Below are 7940 nucleotides of genomic sequence, written 5' to 3'. Positions count from 1 at the left end.
GACGTATTTATTTCACTTAGGAGTATATTCTCAATATGTATCCATTTTCCTATGAATGAATCTAATTTCTCATTCTTTGTGGCTGAGTAATATTTCATTTTATAGAAAAACCACATCTTTTTTATCCAGTTTCCAACTGATGGGCAAATGGGCTGTTTCCAAGTTTTAGCTATTACAAACTGTGCAACTATAAACATGGGTGCGCATATATCACTGTGATCAACGGAACTAAGAGACAACCTACAATTTGGGAAAAAATTTTTACCAGCTGCTCCTCAGACAAAGGACTATTATCTAGAATATATAAAGAAGTCAAAACAATCTGCCCCCCCAAATATAAAGACCCAATTCAAAAATGGGCATCCGAAATGAACAGACATTGCTCAGACAAAGAAGTAAAAGCAGCAAGTAAATATATGAAAAAATGTTCCACATCACTGGTCATTCGAGAGATGCCCATGAAAACAACACTGAGATTCCACCTCACCCCACAAAGAATGGCTGCTATCAAGAAATCAACCAATAACAAATGCTGGCAGGGCTGTGGGGGAGAAAGGAATCCTTCTCCATTGTTGGTAGGAGTGCAGACTGGTACAACCACTGTGGAAATCAATGGAGATACCTCAAAGACCTGGGACTAGCTCTTTTGACCCAGCCATCCGTCTAGCTAAGTGTAAACATCTAACAGTTTTGTGTCTATTTAAATGCTGGATTTTACCATATTTTCCACATAAATTTTCATTAGTATTCAGCAAAATTATAGCTTTATGGAGGTGATACATTAAATCAAAATAATTGAATTGTGTCTGCTTTTTGAAGAGGTAAAACCGAGGTTGACAGTACAAAATCAGTTTGGCCAGTTAAGGCAAACAAGCCAATAAATTCAGTTAAGCAGCTTTTCAGCAGTTCCATCAAAACTACTGGCTCACCGGTCCCTACGGAAATAACTACGATGGTTGCAGAGCTATAGATTAAGGCCGGTCTCTGAAAACCTCCGGACTCCATGAGCTTTGAACATCTGGTTCCTGCAGCCTCCAGCACGGGCACACACATGACTCAGTGCACAGCCAGGCCGTCCACCTGGGACTGGGGCTGCCGTCCTCCATCGCTCTGGTTCTGTGGCTCTGCGTGACTAGGCAGCTGTTCAGTCCTCGGCTCTCCAGCACGCAGAAGGCCACTGTGCACTCTGCCTCCTCCATTCCTATAAACCTGCCTAATAAATCCCCTTACATAATTATAAAAATACAAGTTAAGCATCTCTAATCTAAAAATTGAAATGACCCAAAATCTGAAACAAATGTTAAGACCACAGAGGAAAATAATACACATAATTCAAGTCACAAGTCACAGTACAAACTGATACACTGATTTGTATAAAATTGCCTCAGCCTGAAATCTATCTACCCTGGAGGCTGAAAAGAGAGGATCCCAATTCAAGGCCAGCCTGGGCACAACTTAGTAAGACCTTGTCTCAGAGAACAAAGGGCTGGAGATACAGCTTCGTGGTACTTGCCTAACACGTGAGGCCCTAGGTTCAATCCCTGACACCGGAAAAAACAAATATTTTTAATGCAGTTAAGCTTTTTCAGCTTTGATTCTTAACATTTAGTAACTTGGAAAATTAGTAACTGGGAGTTGTAGACGAAAATAAATGAGACCTCTTTGGCTTTGTTTCCCTATTTGCCCAGTTCTGAAGCTACAACATACACCTGACACCCACTGTTGGTGATGAAAATGCTGGGACAGTTTCTCTTTAGCCAGAGCAAGTTGGGCGGCACATCTAGCTAATTAGTTGCCATAATAATACTAATTAATAACTATTTCTTGAATATAAGTTGCAAGTAACTTAGAATGTTAACACCTGTAGATAACCAAAGTTTTCCAATCTACCTCTTGCAAAAGACAAAAGTTCTTGCAGTTTTTCATCCTTTGCTGGATCGTACAACTAAAAGATTCATAAATATTTAGAAATGAGTAATATAAAATATGGTTACTGATCAAAATTTTTATTTTTGTTTTGTTTTCTGAGGTAGGGTTTCACTGCATAGTTCAGGCCAGCCTTGAACTCACATATAGCCCAGGCTGGCCTCACACTCAGGGCAATCTTCCTGCCTCAGCTTCCTAAGTACGGGGATTACAGATGTGTGCCACCATACACAGGTAAATTTTTACTTAAAAAGCACATCCTGAACCCACTCTAAATCCAATTTATGACAAATCCAATTGTTACAATATTTAAACCATCTTCCTAAAATAGCGTTACAATTTCAAGTGATAAGGAAAATTGCATTACAGCCAGGAATGATGGCACACATCTATAATCCCAGCACTCAGGAGGCTGAGGCAAGACAATTACTAAATTCAAGTCCAGTCCAATGTTTCTGGGGCTTAGAGTACAGAAGCATTACATAGTGAGAACCCATCTCAGTCCCTGCCCCCACAATTTTATGGCATTTTAAGCTACATTGAGATGCTTGTAATAGCTTACCATATTTTACCCAGCCTAGTAAGTACGTACAGCAGGGATCCTGCAATTAATAAACAAAGGTGGGTTATATTTTATTGCCTGGACTATTAATGGTATTAGTTGATTTGGTTGCAATTGTTTCTCTGTTCAGGCAGCCAGAACTCTACCCTCACCCTCTCACAAGAAGAGGGGCACAGGAAACGGTGGGGAATGTCAGGACAGTTGGTGACAACAGAGAAGGAGGCTGTGGCTTGCTGTGGCTTCAGCGACCATAGCCCCAAGATGGCATCATCACTGGTACTAAGCCTAAAGCCCGAGCCCAGAATATCAACTCCTCTGCCAGTCACTTCAGCACCAATCTTCTCTACCCAGAGGATTTGGGAGTTCTCCACAAGAATTTTCTCTTTTAAATGGCATAACTCTGGAGAAGAGTCACATTTTAATTAAGCTTTTATCAGCAAACATGCTAGTGGTCAGCGACGACCATCGGTCTCACTCAGTAGATGTCTGCCTAGCGCCAGCAAGGACAGACACTCTAGAAGAGCTGAAGGGAGCAGATAGCCAAGATTTCTGTGCCATCCCCAAGGAGCCCACGGCGTACGGAAAGAAAAGGCATCAGTAACACGGCAAGTAGGACAAAGGTCTAAAGTTTCTGGGGCTTGGAGTACAGAGCCGTTACATCAGCTGCAGAATCAGGGAACGTTTCTCAGGAAAGGCAGCATTTGAGATGTGAGTGCTGTAAACGCTGCATGTGAAACCACTCATTTAAACAGGCTTTTTTGTGAACAAAAGTTTATTCTAGTGAACAGATTAACATCCGGCATTAAAATCAAGAATAGGTTTTAGCAGGCTAGCTTGGAAAAGCCGAGTTTATTACCTCCGTGTGTGGATGGGCTGACACTGGGAGAGAGAATTTGTAGCAGCCGCTGGGGGACTTTCCATCCATGAGTGGATGGGCTAACACCAGGAGCTTGTGTCCTGCTTACTGAGAAGCTGCTGTTGTTTGCTGAAAGCATCCTGTTTGCTTTGTCCTGTTTGTTCACTGGCCCAGGCGTGACAGTGAAGAGGGTCAGTAAAGTTTGGTTGAGAAACCACAAACCACACAAACTGCAGACCACTCACCCCGTCATCTCATCTACCTAGATTATGGTAGGACAAATGCTGCAACAGTAATATTTACCAATTACCGAAGGCCAGCTATGGACTAGGAACTTCACATACATTATTTCCCATCCTTAGGAAAATAGGCAGTTCATCTAGAAAGCACCCAGGGAAGTTAGTGGCGCCACGCTGAAGTTCGTCTTTAATTGTAGAGTAGTAGCTACGGCAAAGAAAGCCAGCAACACATGGAAGCGATGGAAACAGAAGGGCAATGGGATATGAGATGGCGCACAGAACGGCAAGAATTGGACGCGGCTTACGGAGGACGAGGCCGACAATGAAGCAAGACGAGCTGACCACAGCAGCAAGGCCGGCGATACCAGGAGCATCCTGGGAAACAAGGGGAGGGACAAGCTAACACGTTTACCTGTGAACACACTAGCTGAGCATCAGCGCAAGTGTCCCGGTAACGGGCCACCAGACAGACAGGCGAATGTGGGACACTGGGTCTAGTAGTTCAGCTGAGGTCACATTTGGAGGAGGATAGGATCTCCTTCCAGGGAGAAGCAGGGAAAGCACACAGAGCCTGAGAGCATGCTTTACAAAGGAGGTGGGAACTGCAGCTTCTGGGCTGGGGATACAGCTCAGTGGTGCCATGCCTGCCTTGCAAGCACAAGATACTGAGTTCAATCCCTGGCACCACCAAAAAAAATTTTTTTGCTTGCAGTTTCTTGGACTCCACACAGACCTCCATAATCAATCTGGGAGTAGGCCGCAGGAATTTTCAGGGAGTGGGTGCCTGTCACCATGGGATGGGTCCAGCAGGTAGATTCCAGGCTCTTGTGTAGGGCAAGCAAAGAATTGCAAGTGCACAGTCAAAGGCAGGTAAAAAGTAGCTACATTTATTGAAGATCATGAAACAGTATGCTCAACAAAAGTACTTGCTGACAGAAAATATGGCACAAACAGAAGAAAAATGGTTCTAGGACAACAAGAAAGTAAAGATAAATTAGTCCTGGACTGTTAAGGATGTGCACGCCCTCACCAGGGTGCCCCTTGTGCTCTTGCCTAGGGCTGCAAAGATTTCCCTATTTTTGTTCCCTTACACCTCCCTTGTGGCAAATGGAAGGATGAAAGGCCCCGGGGTGCAGCCTAAACTCAAACAGGTAAAGGGTAGTGACTTCCTCAGCCCCACTGTATACCTGAACTACGCCAATACTAGTCACTGAACCCAAGGCCTCTTGCACACTAGGCAAGGTACTACTGAGTTATATCCCAGCCGTCTTTATTTTTTATCTTAAGACAGGAGCTTAGTAAACACCCAGGCTGGCCTCATACTTGTGATCCTCTCCTGAGTAGCTCTGATTACAGGCACACACCAGCACACAGCACAATCTGCTTTTTTTTTTTTTTTTTGGTACCAGGGATCGAACTCAGGACCTTGTGTTTGCGAGGCAGGTGCCGGAAACACTGAGCCAAATCCCTGGCCCAGAATCTGCATTTTAAATAAGCTCATCAGCTGATTCTTATGAATCCTAAAGTCTCAAAGTTAAGGCTGGTGATGTAGCTAACGGTAGGGCACATGCCTAGCACGCACAAAGTCTGGGATTCGATCCCCAATAACAAGAGGGGAACAAAAATCGGAATCATGTTGTTAATTAGAATTCCCTGGGCCCTGACCTACTAGAACAAAGCTACTGGCATTGCTGCCAGTAAATCTAACATCAATGATGCATGGACCACGCTCTGGGAAACAGAAGGTCTTGGGGTAAAAAATTCCTAGAAGAGATGGGAAGAGATCACTCTGACTTGGCTTCTTCATCTACAAAATGAGAAGAGTTGTTGCCAGAAATACATGAAGGAACATTTGAAAAATCTTGCTTTTGCATATTCCCCACTTGAAAGAATTCATTACTTTTCATCAGAACTGCTACCAACTGACTTTCCTATCTTTAGCTTTTCTCTTCCACTCATTCCATCTTCCATACTGTACCGGGATTACCTCTTTAAAAAGAAAGCAATAGCTAGGTGAGGTGGCCCACACCTGTGACCCTAGCACACCAGAGGCTGAGGCAGGAGGATTGCTGAGTTTGAGGCCAGTCTGGGCTACATAGTGAGTTCAAGGCCAGCCTGAACTACATAGTGAGACCCTGCCTCAAACAAACAAAGAAATGGAAAGAAATATCAAAATAGTAACTTCATTCACTCTGTGAAATTAACTCATTATCATCGGTATCCATCCTAAGGTAACATTGTCCAGACTTTTCAGTCTGTCATTCAAAGTCCTCTATGGTAAGACACAGTAAGTGATCTCTGTGACCACAGCACTCACTGCAGATGGCCACTTTACTGTCCGTGCCTCTTCATAAACTGTTGCCCTCTGTCTTGAGCAACACTTAACAAACATGCCAAACACTGCAGTGTGCAAGGTACTGCTGAATACACAGAGTCAGTGGAGAGCAGAAAACACACTTGACCTGCCTTCAGGGAGCACAGTCTGTTAAAGTAAAACAGTAAGTACATAAAAGAGTCCAAGGTCAACCATAGATTAGGGTAATGAGAGACGTGGGCCATATCAGGTTCTGCCCCATGCAAACAAGTCAGAAAGGCACCTCTGCTCCCACATCCAGTTCCCTGGACACTTGCTGTTCAGGTTCCTTAAATGCCCTTATTCTCTAACCACTGCATTCTCTAAGTGACTCCATTTTTGAATCTCACAAACCTGTGCCACCTGCCATTAGTAGTTTCATCATTTCTGAGCTATGGTTCTGCAAAAGCCTTTTCTTTCAGACTATCGAGTACTGGAGACCCAGGTTCCAGGTTCCTGCCCAGTAGACAATGCAGGCCTGCCTGAGGGGAAAAAACCTAAAAGACAAAACTAGAGAGACAGAAAGTGGGTTGCCAGCATGACCAATGCTGGTGCAACCAACAAAGGCTCTGGCCACTCCGAGCCACTGATTTTTATTTTTTTTAATTGAATTTTTTGGTACATTTTAGGTAGACAGTACAGTTACATTCATTACTGGGATCTTGTACCTTTACATGCCAGGTCAAGCCACTGATTTTTATTGGTAATCAGTTGGGGTAAAGGTGAGCTATGTGCATGGGCAGAACTATGTGCAAGGGCATGCAGTCATGCAGCTTCTATGGAAATTAATGTAAATGAGACATAAAGGACAAAACAAAGCATTCTAGAATTAGGAACAGAATAGACAAAATATGTGGCTGTAATTAGAATACCGTCTTCCTAAGTAAGAAGGTTTGAGTTGTGGGAACAGAATTTGGGTGTGAGTTACTCTGACCTCTGGTGCATAGGCTTTGGCCAGACTCACTTCTACAAACAAGCCAATTGTGGGGTTAACTCTTTTTTTTTTTTTTTTTGAGACAGGGTCTCACTATGTAGTTGAGACTGACCAGAAACTCACCATGTAGCCCAGGCTGGTCTCGAACTCACAGTGATCCTCCTGACTCAGCCTCCCCAGTGCTGGGATTACAGGCGTGCACCACCACACCTGGCTTTTTTATTTAACTTCTAACACAGTGAATAATCAACCAATTAATCCAACAAGCAATCAAGGAAATAAAAACTTGAATGGCTCTCCATCTTTTACTTCATTTATCTAAATCACTTACCCAGTGCTATTAAGTAGTTCCCTCAAACCATATCAACCAGCTCCTTTCCATCTTCTAAGCAGCCACTCCTGTCACAGCTGCTGAGAGAGGAGTCTTCCTGTCTCTTTGGGGTGGCAGAGATTATATCAGATTTGTGCTACTAAATCCCCCTTATGCTTGGCAGTATCATTCCCAGAACGGGGATTCAAGAAACAGCCTTTGAAAGCTGGGTGTGGCACAGGTGCGCACCTGTGATCCCAGCACTCAGGAGACTGAGGCAGGAGGATCGCTGTGAGTTTGAGGCCAGCCTGGGCTACATAGTGAATTCAAAGCCTTCCTGAACTAATATAATAGCAAGACCCTGTAAGAAGCAGCGACTCAAACAGGTGTCTGCACACCCTGGTTCCCAGCATCATTGTCCACAAGAGCCAGATGGTGGGCGCCACACAAGAGTCCAACGTCAGAAGCACGCCTTAGGATAACTTGGTGAATATGCACAGTGAAATACTGCCGGGCCTGAAGAGGAAGGAAATTCTGACACCCACTACACCACGCGTGACCTTTAGGACCGTGTCCGTCAGCTTCCGGTCACTGTGACCAAATACCAGCTCCATCTACTTTAGGGAGGAAAGGTTCTTTTGGCCTGGAGGTTTGAGAACTTCCAGTCTGTGGTCTGCAGGCTCCATTGCCTCAGCCTGTGGCGGGGCGGGGCGGTAGGGGATGGGAGGAGAGAGAGAGGAGAGGAAACCCAACACGCCCG

The sequence above is a fragment of the Fukomys damarensis genome, unplaced genomic scaffold (genome assembly GCF_012274545.1).
Source record: "Fukomys damarensis isolate Sample0158 unplaced genomic scaffold, DMR_v1.0_HiC HiC_scaffold_21, whole genome shotgun sequence".
Taxonomy (NCBI): Eukaryota; Metazoa; Chordata; class Mammalia; order Rodentia; family Bathyergidae; genus Fukomys; species Fukomys damarensis.
Note: the sequence above shows the minus strand (reverse complement) of the source record.